This window comes from Malaya genurostris, chromosome 1, assembly GCF_030247185.1.
Source record: "Malaya genurostris strain Urasoe2022 chromosome 1, Malgen_1.1, whole genome shotgun sequence".
Lineage (NCBI taxonomy): Eukaryota > Metazoa > Arthropoda > Insecta > Diptera > Culicidae > Malaya > Malaya genurostris.
Window position 1 is genome coordinate 6,901,564 of NC_080570.1, and position 19,463 is coordinate 6,921,026.

The 19,463-nt window shown below is 36.5% G+C and overlaps 1 protein-coding gene across 3 annotated transcripts in view; it reads right to left on the reverse strand.

The window, feature by feature from the left end:
- The window catches only part of LOC131431057 (serine-rich adhesin for platelets-like), a 482,585-nt gene that overhangs the window by 325,382 nt on the left and 137,740 nt on the right, over positions 1 to 19,463 (reverse strand). The gene's annotated exons all lie outside the window — the stretch shown is intronic.

Below are 19,463 nucleotides of genomic sequence, written 5' to 3' on the forward strand. Positions count from 1 at the left end.
CGCAAAGAATTATATGATAAAAACTCCAACGAGTGGCAGCCAATGTGGGGAGACTTAGTGTTAGTCAAAGCCAATCCCACAGGCGCAGGTCAAAAATTACAATCACTCTGGAGAGGACCATATGAAGTAGTCGCTCTACCTAGTGAACAGACAACAACGATTAAAAATGGAAACAGGCTTGAGAAGATCCATAATAATCGCTTGAAAAGATATACCGAATGATTTATACAAAAAAAAATTCCACTCTATAGAGTCTTTTAACTGAAAAGATAACCGTTAATACAATATAATAATAAACGAAATAATGGGATAAAGATCGTTTGTTTGTTAATCATGAAAAAGTGTAACAAAAGAAAGACTTTTAAACCAAGTATGGGATTTTGAAACACAAAATCAAGATGAAATTCAAGTTAACAAATTATGAAAATCAATAGCGAAAAATATATTCGACAAAGCGATATTGTTTGAATATGCAACATAAAAGTGTAGATAAATTAATGTAAAATGGACAAAAGTTATTTAAAGGTGTACGACTAGATATCAACTCGAACAAAACATTAAATAATGATTCAGGGTTAAAAGTATCAAAGAAAAATCAACTTGGATGGATCTATGGATTACGAAAAAGGTTATGTAAAAAAATAAAGAAGAAAAAAAAATTCCATGCATGAAAATCAGTCAGGATAACAATAAGAAGATAAAAATAAAAAAATCACAAAAGAGAGAATTATGAGAAATATTTTTGCTTACAATGGAAAGCAAACTTAATGCAAGGGAAACAATATCAAGTAGTAGTAAAAGGATGATGGGATATAACTAAAAGGGGATACTCAAACGGGTTTTTTTTTTTCATAGAGTTTATGGATTCAAAATAAAATGACATGATAAACATTAGGTCAGCACAAATATATTGATTCGTAGTTAGACATTAAACTAATATAATGAAAAATATAATTCAACAATGACGTGATGGAATTAGAATACGACACAACGTTAGAGGACAACAAAATGAGAAAGATATAAGAAACTAGTGGACATATTAACGAATACCAAAACGACGCTGGCCAGCATATAATTCCTATGCCATAAAGATATTTTAGCAATTTCTTCAGTATGAGTGTGGAAACTAGTGTGTGTGGACAAGGGGAGCCGGACCCCAGAATGAAAAGAAAGTGCGCACTATTTTGAACGGAATGGCAATTTGTATTATTAAACAAAGCATCTGGATAGAGATGAAATCAAATTTTGTGATAATTCTCAATACTCAAACAAGACTTCGCGACAATCGTAATGAAACAAGAATATGAACCTGAAAATCGGATTTTACTTGAAACCTCAAATTATTTATGACAAAATAAATACAACACTCAACGAATCACGCAGGGTCGTATAAAGGAATAATACATAAATCAAATAAATAGGAAATTAATTAATGATACTCAAAAAAAAACGTGTTGAAAGGATGAAGAGAAATACAATTCATATTCATAAACCACTTTACAATGTATACTAACATATATATCTGATTTTTTCACAATTTTTGTTCAAATTAATCTAAAAGACAAATCTAAGTATGTTTTTAGAACAATATAGACCGCCGAAAACACATCTCAGTAAGTAAGGGGGGATAGTTGCGGCATTGAACTGACCATTCGACCTGGATGAAAAGTAACCAAACAGAAAGAAGGAAGAAAGCAATTACCAGAGGCAAATAAAGGTAAAACAAAGTCGATGGATAGAGATGAGCAAAATGTAAGCAGCATTCATGGTGAGATAAGCTAAAATATTCGGCATGTAAAGTGAGTTGCAGGGAATACAAAAAAAAAACAGACATATTTATAAAACAAAGGTTCATAATGACCAGCAACAAGCATTCGCATGCCGCAACTTTAATAAAAATTTTATTTCCACAGACAGACGTATTGTCGGCAGATGGGTACTTCAACGAAAGGACGGGTACCTCAACGGAAATTCAGTCGAGATAAATTATAGACGAATAAATATATCGACAGATACACTTAATTGCATTAAAGTTAAAGGAAAGCTAATAGTATGTTGATTGCCAAAGATAGATTAGATAGATTTCTTTATGAGCTCCAAAAATAACTATACAATACGGAAAGATAAGAAAAACGAGCAATATAATCAGAGAAAAAAAACACGAGCCTGCAATTGTTTACGAAATTTGATTTGTATAAAACTCAGTGGAAATATATATATAATCAGTCATGAGTCTTCAATTATTTACGAAATTTTATTTGTGTTAAAACTCAGTGGAAATAATGCATTATAGAAAGGATAACAATTGAGTGGTAGTTACAATTTATAGTTATGCGCATGCAAATTTATTAAGAGATTAGTTCTAGTAGAAATCGGAGCCCTGGCCAACGTGTGCGTCCAACGTATTCATCGCGGTCTTGCAAGAAGGAAGGATGTCGGTAGCATAGCAAAGCTACCTAAGAGAACGAGAGGGTGTGGTCGAATGCGGTGGCAAGTCGAAGACAAAGGGGACCGTGGACCCATCAAGATGTCGGAAATATGAACACAAGAGCCAATAAGACAAGAAGGAGGTGCAGATTCGGTATTGGGGACCATAGCAACGAATTGAAGTGAACGCAGTCAACACAGTAAAAGACGATGCGCGGGTGCAGCACAACAGTCCAAAGTGCTATCGCATATCTCTCACGAAATAAGACAAGAAGGAAGTAAACGTAGTCGACACCGTCGGAAATGATCTGCGCGGGGGGTGCCACAACAATACAAGGTACTACCCCGTCTTGCATTCAGTGGGCATCGTCAAAGCTCAATTGAGTGCCATAAACAAGCAAAGGAAAAGAATTCAATGATCATTGGGAAAGCGACCGCGAAACCAGACGTAACATTTTTGGAGATGCGCTAGAAGCCTCAACTCATCGGACAGAATAATGCAGCAGTTTCGATGATAATAAAAACTCAAACGAAACAGCGATTAATTCCTAAACTATGGTCAACAAACCGAAGGATACTGAGATGAGAACCAGACGAGAAGAAGGAGCTACCATGGAGGAAATGACACGGCACTCAGAGTCCAAGACTAGCAACCGTTCGATCACCCCACCCCACAGAGAAGGTACAGACAAAAGCAACTACAAGGCGGCACTGGGTCTGGAATGGAAGCACACGCTACGGCATTATAAGGTTAGGGAAGCTAACGTCATCAAATATTTACATGAAACAAAGTGCATATGTAAACAGAAAAAAAAAAAATAAATATGTAAAAAAAAAAATAGGATCAAAAAATTATTAATCTTTTGTAACGGCAATCTTAGGTTTTACATTTAGTTAGCATAACGGATTAAGTTATTACCCGCGCAATCAACTTGATGGTAGCATCAAGCTCAGTAAGTAAGGGGGCATGCAGCAGCCCTAATTTTTCCAAAGAAATCTTTATCTAGTACAGACAGTAGACCAGTAGAGTAATAACTGATAACGATGATGACAGTGTATCGATATTCATCAATCATACAGAAGTAATTCTTACATTTACTTACATTGTAACTGCAGCAGCCCTAATTTTTCCATAAAAATCTTTATCTTAGCTAGTACAGGCAGTAGAACAGTTGAGTCATTGTAATGCCCACGGCTGGCTATTTCAACATATTGCATCAGCCAGAAAAAACTGTATCACCGATCGAATTAATTGATTATGTACATAAGCGACGCGATCGCAGTGAATTCACGTAGGTGGTAGTTAGTCTACCAGACATATATATATATATATATATATATATATATATATATATATATATATATATATATATATATATATATATATATATATATATAAATATAGGTTTTTGTTAGGTACATATATTTGAGTATAAAAGGGTCGGTTTTTGATTTTATCGGGGCTTCTTGGTTCAACTGTTGGACCCAGAACATCGGATCTCGTCGTTGGTTTTTTCCACTTTGCATCCGTTGGTCGATCTACTTCCTTGTTTGTACCGCAGGCGGGGAATCAGATTAACCAGAAGACCGGAATTAGTATCGGCTTGTAACGCAGGACGGTACTAACTGGACGAAGGACTCCACCCCAAAGACTATAAGCGTGTAGCATTTGTTACGCAGGTGCTGCAAACTATAGATTCCATCTAGACTTAGAGGTGGCTTGTGCCGCAGGACATCTCTAACTAGAACCTTGTTCGACCGTCGGTTAACCGGTAGAAGTGATTACCGTAGAAGTTAGGTCAGGCACAAAGTTATGTGCTGTAGGGAAGATAGGGCAGTAAAGTGCAAAAAATTATTAGAAGAAAATAAAGAAAACAAAAGTAATTTGTGCGTTCTATAAGTGCTTCGAAAAGAAATACCCCTCTCGCCGCTCGGGCGACACACATGCTAGGATTTACGTCCATGGATTCATCCATCACATTAAAATTTTTAATCAAACTTTAAAATAAAAAATGAAACCAACACTACACAGTACTCAATCAAAAGGAAAAGAAAAAACTTCTACCTTGAAATTGTTGTCTATCTCCGTTGCACTGCCGTGTAGATCCTCGTTGCTCTAGATGTTCTTGTTGGATGCTAATTGTTGGATGTGATGCTACTGCTACCTGACATCCAGCACCACTCGATTTCCGATTTACTTTTTTCTTCGCCAGCTGCAACCAGCGCAGGTCACCGGTGTATACCTGCGTGTTGTATGGCAGTGGAAAGACCGAGTTGTCTTGTCTCCTTCTTCCTTGTGCTCCGCACCGATATGCTTCTGCACCGAAGTGCCTTCGCACCGGTGTGCTTTTGCACTCTCCTGCTTCTGTGTGCCTTTGCACTCTTCTTCTTCAATGTGCCTTTGCACTCTCCTGCTCAGCACTTGTGGCTGTATATTGTGGCCTGGGTAGAGCTTGGGAAACGCCCTTTGTTGTTTCCTTCACCAGCTTGGCCCAGCACTAGGGCTCTCTTATGCAGCACGATTTTACGTTTTAACGGCTGCTGCCAACAGGTCTCTACCTGTAGTTCAACCGTTGTCGTATTTAACGCGTGTAAACTAACCAGCGTTATTAAACTGTACGCTTCTATACACAACCTTCTCGGTTGAACGGCTATTACTGAATGAGAATTGTTCAGATTTGGGAGGATTTGACGTCTTGCTAAATTAAGCTTGAGTTTAATAAACTTAGAAAAGATTTGATTTTTATCAAAAAAAGAGATTTTCTGTTTTGATGTCGACGTTTTATGCATTTCCAGGATATGACAGTTCGGCTGAAAAGTTCGTATCGTTTAATAGAAACACACATTTTTTTTGCCAAAATTCGTTTTTATTATTCAACATAATTGCCATCAGAGGCGATACAGCGATTATAGCGATCTTCCAACTTTTCGATACCATTTTTGTAGTACGATTTGTCCTTTGCCTCAAAATAGGCCTCAGTTTCAGCGATTACCTTTTCATTGCTTCTAAATTTTTTACCAGCGAGCATTCTCTTGAGGTCTGAGAACAGGAAAAAGTCACTGGGGGCCAAATCTGGAGAATACGGTGGATGAGGGAGCAATTCGAAGCCCAATTCGTACAATTTATGCATGGTTGTCATCGACTTGTGACACGGTGCATTGTCTTGATGAAACAAAACTTTTTTCTTCTTCAAATGAGGTCGTTTTTTTGAAATTTCGTCCTTCAAACGCTCTAATAACGCTATATAATAGTCACTGTTGATGGTTTTTCCCTTTTCAAGGTAGTCGATGAAAATTATACCATGCGAATCCCAAAATACAGACGCCATAACCTTACCGGCCGATTGTTGAGTCTTTCCACGCTTTGGGTTCGGTTCATCGCGTGCAGTCCACTCAGCTGAGTCGATTGGACTCCGGAGTGAAGTGATGGAGCCATGTTTCGTCCATTGTTATATATCGACGAAAAAAATCAGTTTTATTTCGATATAACAGCCCCAAACACTGCTCAGAATCATCAATTCGTTGTTGTTTTTGATCGATTGTGAGCTCATGTGGCACCCATTTTGCACAAAGCTTTCTCATATCCAAATATTCGTGAATAATATGTCCAACACGTTCCTTTGATATCTTTAGGGTGTCAGCTATCAGCTATCAACTTCACTTTACGGTCATTGAAAATCATTTTGTGGATTTTTTTCACGTTTTCATCGGTAACAGCCTCTTTTGGACGTCCACTGCGTTCATCGTCTTCGGTGCTCATATGACCAGTACGAAATTTTGCAAACCACTTACGAATTGTTGCATCGCCCGGTGCAGAGTCTGGATAACACTCATCAAGCCATTTTTTGGTATCGGCGACACTTTTTTTCATCAAAAAGTAGTGTTTCATCAACACACGAAATTCTTTTTTTTCCAACAAAAGTAGCTTCACTCAAAATGCAATATTTCACAAACTAATAATCAGACAGCTGTCAAATTTATACACGTATCTTTTGAAGGTTGGTACTAACTGAAAATGGTATGGATTTAATTCTAGTGGCGCCCTCTCATAGAAACGATACGAACTTTTCAGCCGATCTGTTATGGCTTCCAATAAAAAACAATTGTTTGGTCTGTTTTTTGTTTTTGTAGATAACGTTTCGTCAATTTTGAGGACAACTTTTTTTTTGTCTTTCTCATATAGGAAGGTTTTATGATTATTTGAAAAATCAACTAGTAAATATTGGTCTAGAGAGTCAGGCCAAAAGCCATATACCACTCGACTCAGTTCATTGAGTTTATATGCAAGAGTTGTTTATATGGGTGTGTCAAATATTATCACTCATTTTCCTCAGATATGACTGTGAAAACATAGGCTCCAATGACTAGTCTAACGGTCCCATAGGTTGCTATTGAATTCTATTCGGTTGCGACTTTCAGTTCCAGAGTTACAGGGTAGAGTGTGATTAAAATTGCAAACCGACATTTAAAGCGACGATGCAAAAAAAGGGATTTTTTTCTAGATTTGGCTTAAACATTTTTCGGTTTGGGGCGCAATCTTTTTCAACAACACTTGACAGAAGGTGGACAAGGCACCAAAATTTTAAATAAAAGTGCGTCATCCACAATATTGACACTGTAAAACAAATTCTGTATGAGTTGTCCAGTTATTCGCACTTTTATATAATAATTACTCTATTGTTCATGGAACTTAATGTTGAAAATCCTCCAGGGAGAAGAGAGTTAGGTGTTTTTTTTTATTGCGAATTTTCGAAGTTATGCGTTTTCTTTTTTTTATGTTTTAGAAGCTATACAATTTCACTATGCGATACGTGTCTCTCACATGAAAAAAAGACTTGATTGTATTAAGTAAACAATTTAGTGTAATTCCTCGAGGAACCCACTTAGGGACGATTATGTTTTCACCATTCGCTAACGAAACTTCGGTGATTGGGACCTTCCAATAAATTGCCATCAAATCTAAAACATTAAACCAAACTTTGCATAGATCCCGGCGATCAACCTAGAAGTTCGTTTTGTTCCAAAGAACAAACTAGGAAAAGTCAAACTTTGCCTCTTTATAATAAGTTGGCCCTGAAAATGTCACCATCCATCAGCGAAAACTTTTAACCTCACTAGACTGTTGAAAATGCTATCGGGAAGGTAATGCAGAATGAGGCATACGGGGCCAGTTAGCGCATTCATTGAACTGTGGAAAATCACAGAGCACTATAAATAAGAAGAGCGATTTTTTTCGTTTTCTACTAAGTGAAGAGCCTTCATTTCCCATTAGATCAAACGTTCGGAACGAAAATTCGGTTGTCTGTTTCAGCCCCGAATACCCCCTTGGGCGAGATTTTTCGCATCAACAGAAATCGGCCTTTCTCGGACGGCGATGCCAAAGCAAAGAAAAACCGAACCGTAGAAAGTTTCCCTCTCTTTCTCTAGTCTCCATTTGCCAAAGTATACCGGAGAAACACCAAAAACCAAAAAAAAAAACGATAACCGAAACAACGATCGATGGAAAAAGTTTCGTGAAAATGTTTTCCCAGCTGCTTTTCCTCTTGCGCCATTACACACAGAGCATATGCAGAAAGGAAAAAGTTTTTCCTGTCAGTAAACGAACGGCACCGGCACACACACACATACAAACTTTAGACGGACCGGAATGAGATCGACGAGGCTCGCCATGCCGGAAACGAAATCAATTAGCCGGAAAATTTTTGCCTTCCATTTCTCGCGAGACTGAACTGGATGCGAAAAATGGCTGCTCAACGCTCAAGCCGTCCCGTTTCCCGTAGGAGATGTTTTTCCGTCGTTATTTCGAGCGTATGATCGAGTGAATGCTGTGAAGGCTCGCAGACAGAAACCGTCCTGGTGAATAATTAACCAGTTTGGCGTGCTGCGAGTGGCAAAACCAATCTGGTCGAACTTTTTTCTCTCCAGGGAAGCTTCTTCCTGGGAAATGCCCTAGTTAGGAGATGTGTGTTTACTGTAATCATTTATGTGAATGTAAAACAATCGACGTTTCGGTTCCGATCAGCCGCCTTCTTCAGGGTGCAAAGTTGCAAAGTTGGTAGAGCAATTAATTAGACAAGTTCATTGCCATGAAAAACAAAAACCGGTTTCACTTGCAAAAAAAATAGATGGCTGGGGCTATTTAATTTATGAAAACGCAAAACATGCGAGATAAAGCAAATTCATGAATATTCGCGCTGATATGAGCGTGTATGTGTGCGTGCGTGTGTTCTGCATCGCGATACAATGGTCAATATTTTTATCGATTTTTTTTCCTGTCCTGTTTATTGTAGTGTTTTCATCAGTAGTGTGAGCAACATCCATAAAATTGCATATTTTATTTAATTTTGTACTTTGGTGAACTGGCGATTTTCGCTTGCCAGGGTTGCCAGTCCGGGGGGAAGGCACCAGCGTTGTTTCCGGTTTGCCTGGCGTCGTTCTGAAGCCAGGGACTGCAAAATGAACTGCAGCAATTCATTGACTGATGGAACGATGGTGCGCACCGGAGGAGAAAGAAAAAAGAACACGAATTATGGAAATTTAAGTAAATGAGACAAGAGAAAAAAAACACGAAACGGTAAATTGCTATTAAAATTATCAGTCGAAAGGAATTGTTTGAATTAAAACAGCTTCCGAATATGGCACTTTCCGAAGGATTGGCAGTCTGGCGTTCAAATTGTCGATGAAAAATTTGCAATTTCGTTACCGCTTTGCATTCCCTCACTGTCGAACACGGATGAAGGCCTCCAGATTGAATCACTCGCGGAATGTTCGTGTTTTTTTATGTCCCTCGGAGGAGCAATCAAACGCAAATGGAGAGACTTCCGGTGCAGCTGCGTTTTTTTGAATTTACTGTACTCAATCTTTTTTTTTTTCGTCTGTAGAAATAAAGCTTCATGAATGATTTTTTCAGCCGATCGAAAAAAAAAGCTCCACATTTGTATATAACGGAAAAAGATTCCATTATAAGTGGCCTTCGGAAAATGAAAACCAAACACATTTCACTCTGTCGATGCTCAGGCAAAAATCGGTTGTCGATGTCTCCACAATTGGTATGAATCGTTCTTAAAAATTGTAATTGATCAAACTATCCACAGACATTGACCTCCGTTGCAAAACAAAAAGTGTTCTGTAAGTAGCAGAAACTTTACGTCTGCTTAGCGGTTCAAATCGAACTGCCGAGTTTAGCACTAAGCAGTTCAATTTGAACTGCTCTGCACGAAACGTAAAAATAATAAAAACGGTTATGTGCCCTAGCACATAATTTGGCTAACCCCTAAATGACGTGTTCGATGTTTCCTTTAAAAGGGCCTTTGACGAAACGGATTTCATCCATTGGAAATGCATGAGATAAGTGATCACATCTTTTTTCACTTGCAAAATTTCATGGCATAAAAACGTTTTACTTTAGTATGGGTTATCTTTTTAAAGTCCATTTTGAAGAATGGGTAGAATTTAATTGGAAATATCTCATGAAAAAAATTCGCAGCGATTTATAAATCAATTTTGAATAGCATGATATTGCCATACAAGAATTCAGTTTTGTCAAAATTTGAAATTAACGAATTTCAACCGAAAAAAAATCCTGTCACGTTTCTCGATATCGGAAAACGGACTGAGCGACAGAAACAGATACACAGTAGATAAAACTTTTGAATGACCCATGTATTTAGAACACCACAAAAAAATGCTATCCACGTTAGGCGACTGAAAAAAAAACATATCTATAATATTTTTCGTCTAGCTCTTCTCATTGAAGCAAAGCGGACTGAAATCTATTCAAAGGTTATAATGGCAGATATTTTTAGTAGCAGGGGCTTCAAAAATTCACTTAAGTTTATCTACAATTAAAATATTGAACAAACCGGTCCTTTTGGGGACTACTAAATCGATCACCAAGAATTATTATGTTTTCAAGAAAGGATAATTAATAAAAATTTTAGTTTATTTACAATGAAAATATTCAACATGTCGGTCCTTTAAGGACAAATAAATCGATCACAAAAAATTATGTTTTCAAGAAAGAAAGATTCAAGAAAAATTCACAATTTATTTATAATAAATTCATTCGACAATTCGGTCCTTTTAGGGACTAATAAATCGATCGCAAAGAATTATGGATGTTTTCAAGAAAAAATAATTTACAGTTTATTTATAATGAAAATATACAATAATTCGGTCCTTTTAGGGACTAATAAATCGATCACAAAGAATCTTAATGCTTTCAAGAAAGAAAAATTCAAGAAAAACTCAGTTTATTTACAATGAAAAAATTCAACAATTCGGTCCTTTTAGGGACTAATAAATCGATCGCAAAGAATTATGTTTTCAAGAAATAAAATTTCAAGAAAATCTCACAGTTTATTTATAATGAAAATATACAAAAATTTGGTCCATTTAGGGACTAATAAATCGATCACAAAGAATTATAATGTTTTAAAAGAAATAAGAAAACGGGTTATTTACAATGAAAATATTGAACAATTCGGTCCTTTTAGGGACTAATAAATCGATCGCAAAGAATTATGGATGTTTTCAAGAAAGAATAATTTACAGTTTATTTATAATGAAAATATACAACAATTCGGTCCTTTTAGGGACTAATAAATCGATCACAAAGAATTATGATGTTTTCAAGAAAAAAAATCGAGAAAAAATCACAGTTTATTAATAATGAAAATATACAACAATTCGGTCCTTTTAGGGACTAATAAATCGATCACAAAGAATCTTAATGCTTTCAAGAAAGAAAAAATCAAGAAAAACTCAGTTTATTTACAATGAAAAAATTCAACAATTCGGTCCTTTTAGGGACTAATAAATCGATCACAAAGAATTATTGTTTTCAAGAAAAAAAAATTCAAGAAAAATTCACAGTTTATTTATAATAAATTCATTCGACAATTCGGTCCTTTTAGGGACTAATAAATCGATCACAAAGAATTATAATGTTTTAAAAGAAATAAAAAAACGGGTTATTTACAATGAAAATATTGAACAATTCGGTCCTTTTAGGGACTAATAAATCGATCGAAAAGAATTATGGATGTTTTCAAGAAAGAATAATTTACAGTATATTTATAATGAAAATATACAACAATTCGGTCCTTTTAGGGACTAATAAATCGATCACAAAGAATTATTGTTTTCAAGAAAAAAAAATCGAGAAAAATCACCGTTTATTTATAATGAAAATATTCAACAATTCGGTCCTTTTAGGGACTAATAAATCGATTACAAAGAATCATGATGCTTTCAAGAAAGAAAAATTCAAGAAAAACTCAATTTATTTATAATGAAAATATATAACAATTCGGTCTTTAGACCGGTTTTTATGCGACTTTAGAGCATAGGAATTAGAAAAAACCTTCGGTAGCTCAATAAATCCGCGTAAAAAAATCCGTCGAACTGCGGACAAATCGCGTTAAAAAGCCTCAAAACTGATAAATTTGTCGAAATCGAAAGCTTTCTAAGTGTCACAGAGTTGACTTCAGAAAAAAATTCGGGAACACCAGATCTCGACGTTTCGTGCATTTCTGAGACAAAACAAGAAAATCGGATAGCTTCGGAAATCCGCGTAAAAAAACCGCGTTAATTTGAAAAACGCGTAACCTCGGAAATTAGCATAAAAAACCGCGTAACTACGGATATCCACGTGAAAACCGCATAAAAACCTCAGTCTATGGAAGATATTCTCATCATTATCCAGTATAAAAATTTCGTTTTCAAGAAAAAATCACTTAAGTTTGTTTACAATGAAAATATTCATCAATGTGGTCCTTTTAGGGACTAATAAATCGATCGCAAAGAATTGTTTATGATATTTTATTCCATTGAAATAAATATATGTAGAACTTAACAATCAAGGAAGATAGAAACTTTTCTTTTAGAACTCCAAAACCCTCTCTCTACCTGTTTTTGTGTACGCACCTGAATGAAAAATTTTTTTTATTGAATTTTTGCTCTAGTTTTCTGCGTCTTATAGGATGTAAACATGCAACGGTGACAATATATAAAGATAGCCTTTTCCCGTCAGTATCCAAGTTGATTTACTTCGTCATAATACCGAAACTATAAGATCTTGAATCTACGTTTTTGAAAACCCACTTCACCATTTTTGAGAAATCCGAGGTACAAAAATAGTTAATTTAAAATAGTTAATTCATTATTAAATGGCGGAAAATTCCTTCGGTTATGTCTCAATGATGAATTGGAATGAATTTTACTGGTTTCGACTGTAATTTTGCACTCAGCTGCCATTTACCTGCTATGTGCTTTTGTGGTTCAGTCGATTACCGGACGTACTTTGTGATCTAATGATTGTCGGTTCAAGACGCCGCAGTCGCTGTGGTTTTTTATTTTTTTTTAAATTTTCGTTACGCGTTATTATACGCGGATTTCCAAAGTTACTCGGTTTCTTTGTTTTGCCTTAGAAATGCATGAAACGTCAAGATCTGGTGTTATACCGAATTTTTTTTAAAGTCAACTGTTTGACACTTAGAAAACTTTTGATTCAAAAAAAAATTCTAGATTACACCAGATCTCGACTTTTCGTGCATTTCTAAGACATTTGGCATCAAAATAAAATTTTCTTTTTCGGAGAGTAGAATTTTTCAAAAAAATTGTTTTTTCGAGATTACACCAGATCTGGGCGTTTCATTCATTTCTAAAATATTTGGCATGAAAAAACAATTTTCTTTAGTTATGCAGTTTTTTTATGCGGATCTCCGAAGTGACGCGGTTTTTTTACACGGTACGTATCCCCGCGTAAAAGAGACCTCAGTGTATAGGACTAAAGAGCTACATGAGGCTCGCGTTTCGCTAGTTGCCACCAACCTCTGTGATACTACAATCTTGACTTGTATGTTTTCAGGGTGACTACCCCAATATTGTATGAACACTGAGCCGGTAGTTTGATTTGATTGCATTTCTAGCACTTTGTTTAAATTGAGGTACATTTACAATATTCGAGTAATGCTCAGTCAGATATTAAATGTCTTTCACATGAAAATAAAACGAATCCGACCCCAGTGACACTGTCGCTTTGATTAGATGCGGTAATTTTGAAACCGAATATATACTCGAATCGAATGCGGACCTACGTTTTTTCCTCCATACCTCCGATATTCGAATTACATCCGGAAATGATGATGGAACGGATGATTTTAATTCCAATGCCGGAACGAAAACTTTTGGGACTCTAACTCGTTCCATCCGCCTCTGATCCGAGCGTGTGACGACGAAACGGCATCCACTCTACTCGGCGGGGTTCATTTTTCTTTCCGAAGCTTTTCTGCTTCGCTAAATCCCGGAAAACAAGTTGATTTGGATTTCTTATTTAAGTTTCTACCAGCCGCGGTGAGATTGGGGACGACTCATTTGGTGCGTAATTTTCAATCTCTTTTCGGCGGGTGGGACGGGGGTTGGTCGGTTGAGTTTCGCCGCGGCTCTTTTCGGTCGGTGGCTGTTTTAAATTTAGGATATTTGTCATTCGCTCCGCCGAACGAAAACGCCGAACAACGGGAGCGAAATTATTGCTGTCGGGAAAGAGACTCACGTTGAACTCCGAAGACAACACAAATAGTACCGTGCCAAGACGTTTGATGATTGCTTAAATTGGGGTAAGAATTCACCGACCACAGACGACGGATGGTGCCGGTGGTGATGGGGATGGAAGAAAAAAGTTAGTTAGTTAGTTAGTTGTTTATTTTAGCCCGGTTTTAACCTATCGGTCATTCACCGGGGAAAAAAAAAGTTCTTGCCATGCCAGGGGCGAATGAGTTTTATCATTTCGAAGTTTTATTAGAGTAGGCAAGACCGTGGACGGGTTTTCCATTTTCTCGAACAACGAGTGTGTGTGTGTGCGTTTGACATCGTATCCAGATAAGTTTGCTACAATAATACTTATTTCTTGTTGTTGCAAAATTGACTATAATCAATTGCAGGGGTCAGGATTTTACCGCTGAAAGTCACATTGTCGAATCATGAAAGACATTTGGTAACTACGGATTTCGTTCCTGTCAACTGAGTCTGACAATTCTAATCCACGGGAAATTCCTCGTGCATGCAAATTTTCCAGCGGGTCTACTAAAGCAAATTTGGTTTAAGAGTAGTTTTCTTTAAAAAAACGAAAATTGCGTTTGAAAGTTGTTAGACTAAATCTTCGACACATTAAACATTGTTGGTATTACTAGCCCACGTGAAATGCCTCGGGCATGCATCGACACTTCTCTTGTTTCTAAGTTCACAACTCGATATGGACACAGGAAAACAGTACTGACTACTGATGGCATAGACAGGAAACATGTATGATTGGAGGATTTTCTCTTGTATTCGAGATGTAGCTATCAATTTGAGTGATGAATATTTCCCTGTACTAATTGAGCTCGTAATCCGAAATCATACAAATGGATTTCTACGAGGCATATTCGAAGAGTATTTGATTGACACATTCAGTTTTCTACACATCTGCTTCAGTTCTCGGCATGTACCTTTTTTCGTACCTCTGACACAGTGTCCCTAACCTAACTGCATAGAACCTTACCGCTTATAAGTTGAACCAACGTTGTGTGGACTTTATCGTGACCAAAGTAAGGAAATTCATTAGCTAGAGCACTGATCGCAAATCGTTGATTCGAGATCGCAGTTTTTGGTTAACCGAGGAAACAATTTCAATGATTTGCAGCCTATTCCATTCTTTGTCATGAACATTCGTTCAGCCATTTTTCAAACTCCGACAGCAATTTCTCAGTTTTTCTTGCATTCATTATAAAAGGTTCATAAACAAAACATAATTAATTTCCGTAGCTCACGATCCTTTAACACACAAATATCACAGCGCAGACTTCACGACTGACGGAAGCAGGCGCGTGAACAGAAAAAAAACTCGTCAACCCATGAATTGAATAATTTCGAGGTTTTCTAAGATATTTAAGCTGTTTGGTTTAATCACGTATTCGGTCTAGCCCCTGTCTTCCCTAATAATTTCTTGATTTTGAGGGGGGGGGGGTTCTAAACTTCTAACCTCCTCCCACCCTGTATGAGCCTGTATCGCAGCCATTGTTTGCTGTACGCACAGATGGGCTAACGACTACTGCATCAAAGCAATAACTGAAATATATGTACGAACAGTGAACGTTCAGATATACATTGAAATCTTTCATTTATTTTTTTTTTGATGCCAAATGTCTTAGAAATGCATGAAATGGCTAGATTTGGTGTAATCTCAAATAAAAAATTAAAAATATCGATTTTGGGACTTGTTTGAGATTTGAAAAAAAAATTTATGCCGAAAGTCTTACAATCTGGTCGAGATCTGATGTAATCTAAAAAAAATTTTACGTTTCATAACAAAAGAACGGAGAACTTCGAAAGACCGTTTTAAAAACCGCATAACTTCGGAAATCTGTGTAAAAAAACCACATTGGTGCAAAATAATTTGTTTCTATTGGATTGACCTGTCTAGCTTCTGCGCCCAGTATAGTAACTATCTATGTTCGTTTTCATCGTTAAATTGATATGGCAAGGCACTAGTTTCAAAGTTATCAAAAGAACGTGCCGCTTGAACCAATTTGTTCCGTACCCCGGACTCGGATATCGGACTCTGATCGGACGGAATCTTCTTTTTTCAGTACCCAAAGAAAACCAGACTAGACAACCGAGCATCAATAACAGTTCGGCTGAAAAGTTCGTATCGTTAAATAGAAACACACATTTTTTTGCCAAAATTCGTTTTTATTATCCAACATAATTGTCATCAGAGGCGATACAGCGGTTATAGCGATCTTCCAACTTTTCGATACAATTTTTGTAGTACGATTTGTCCTTTGCCTCAAAATAGGCCTCAGTTTCAGCGATTATCTCTTCATTGCTTCTAAATTTTTTACCAGCGAGCATTCTCTTGAGGTCTGAGAACAGGAAAAAGTCACTGGGGGCCAAATCTGGAGAATACGGTGGATGAGGGAACAATTCGAAGCCCAATTCGTTCAATTTCAGCATGATTTTCATCGACTTGTGACACGGTGCATTGTCTAGATGGAACAAAACTTTTTTCTTCTTCAAATGAGGCCGTTTTTTTTAAATTTCGTCCTTCAAACGCTCTAATAACGCTATATAATAGTCACTGTTGATGGTTTTTCCCTTTTCAAGGTAGTCGATGAAAATTATATCATGCGAATCCCAAAATACAGACGCCATAACCTTACCGGCCGATTGTTGAGTCTTTCCACGCGTTGGGTTCGACTCATCGCGTGCAATCCACTCAGCTGTCGATTGGACTCCGGAGTGAAGTGATGGAGCCATGTTTCGTCCATTGTTATATATCGACGAAATAAATCGGTTTTATTTCGATATAACAGCTCCAAATACTGCTCAGAATCATTAATTCGTTGTTGTTTTTGATCGATTGTGAGCTCACGCGGCACTCATTTTGCACAAAGCTTTCTCATATCCAAATATTCGTGAATAATATGTTCAACACGTTCCTTTGATATCTTTAGGGTGTCAGCTATCTCGATCAACTTCACTTTACGGTCATTGAAAATCATTTTGTGGATTTTTTTCACGTTTTCATCGGTAACAGCCTCTTTTGGACGTCCACTGTGTTCATCGTCTTCGGTGCTCATATGACCAGTACGAAATTTTGCAAACCACTTACGAATTGTTGCTTCGCCCGGTGCAGAGTCTGGATAACACTCATCAAGCCATTTTTTGGTATCGGCGGCACTTTTTTCATCAAAAAGTAGTGTTTCATCAACACACGAAATTCCTTTTTGCCTTTCTCTAAAGAAAGGTATTAGAATTGCTGGAAAAACCGACTTTCGAACGGAGCGTCGGAGACCCATAGTGTTACATACCATTCGACTCAGTTCGACGAGATCGAAAAATGTCGGTGTGTATGTGTGTGTGTGTGTGTGTGTGTGTGTGTGTGTGTGTGTGTGTGTGTGTGTGTGTGTGTGTGTGTGTGTGTGTGTGTGTATGTGTGTGTGTATGTGCACTTTTCGAAGATATTTGAACGCGCTCAATTTTCTCAGAGATGGCTGAACCGATTTTAACAAACTTGGGCTCGTTTGAAAGCTACTGTCGGGCCATTGATCAAGTTCGAAGATCAAATGGCTGTGACTTTTGGTTCCGGAGATATGATTGTATAAGTGACGTAACCGACAAAAAGCGTTGTATTTGAACGCGCTCAATTTTCTCAGAGATGGCTGAACCGATTTTAACAAACTTGGGCTCATTTGAAAGCGACTGTCGGGCCATTGATCAAGTTTCAAGATCAAATGGTTGTGACTTTTGGTTCCAGATATATGAGGGTATAAGTGCACAGTGGTTTGAATCGACAAAAACGTGAACTTAATTCTCTAGCCGTTAAACCGTTGATCCGATATACATAGTTCCTTTGGAGAACTCATTCACAAAAATATACCTCGTGATTTGATCACAATAAAAAATGTGCAAAGCCTACTACGATAAAAGTTCATTTCAACAACTTTTTTCGCTTAATAGATAGAAAAACGATGACTTCTACAAAGTTTTAGAACTTCTAACGAGGAAAAACTTTGCCGAAGAAACTATAGGTCTAACGCAAGAAGTTTCGGATATATGAAGCATTTTCGTTTGAAACCACTTAAAATCAATTTTTTGTACATAAGTCTTTTCGCAATTATTTTCAGTGTGTACTGTGTTCGAGACAATTACTAAAAACGTAAAATTACACATTTTTGTTGAAGACTGTGTACGGTTTAGCCTTTTCCCTAAAAAGTTATTTATCATTTAAACTTTTATATACACTAACTTTAACTACTAATAGGAAGCAGGGTCGCAGACCAAAAGGCACATACATATACTTTTTGGAAAGCTTAAATCAAGTAATATAAAGTTACGAAGTGTGTATGGTGGCCTTTTTAAATTGTGTGAATGAGACAACAAAATATAGTGAGCTCTTTTGACCATTTTCTTAGGAAAACTTACATTAATAAAATTGTTTATCTTCATATCATGCGTTTTTTGGAGATATCAACCGATAAGTTACTTTTAGGCAACAACTTTTGCAAGAAATTGCAGTCGAGGTGTAAAAAATAGAGCATTACTTTTAACATCAGACGAAAGAGAAGACTTTTCACTATAATTTACTATTATGACTTACTCTCAGCGAGTACCGAGTCTTTCGGAATTCCTCTTCAAAGTAAAAGTTGATAGGTATCTTATTAACCGTTATCACAAAAAAATCGCGAGATATTACCGACTTCAGTAGAAAATGTAATAGAATTGAAATAAGCAAACGATTAGTTACAAATTCCCTAAAACCAAACATTTTGTTAATTATTATTCTTTATTCTTCGTCTGTGCACGTTTTTATACTCGAGTTCAGGCATTTTTCTTTAAAAAAAAATGTCTGGACTCATAATTTACATAATTTGATTTGATACTTTACCGTGTGCGCCTGTATGTAACGTTGAACCACTCACGCATTTTATTGTAATATTATCATCGACCAAATGCTCCAGCATTTGTATTATCAATCAACTCTTTAGTGTTCTTAAAAATAATATGCAGCCCTGCTCTCATCAACAACAACAGTGCATATTTGGAGCAGGACATTTAATATAAAGTTACTTCACTGTGCTTCATTGGTCAATATACTGTAAAAGTAAAACTAAGCGTCAATTAAATACACGGTCATATTCATTGAAATTAATGTATTCCAATTTATTTTTACATCGATAATGGTTTTGAATCAAATTTTTTATTCAACTGATGTCCATTTCATAGTACTATTTATTTAAAAATCGTGTGAATTTCATTATTTCTTCCAGTGTATGGCTTAATTCATAAGAACGTATTTCGTAGAATCATGTCTTACAAAAAGGATTTAACCTTTCAAGCAGGCTAGACTTACACATTTCAACAGATAAAAATTTATCTCGGAAGACTTAAATTTAAACGATTTTTAGGCGTACTGGTAATGGTGTAAGATATCATCCTTGAAACGAATTGTATTGAATTTAAAAGAACGGATAAGGAATATTCTATTATAGGAA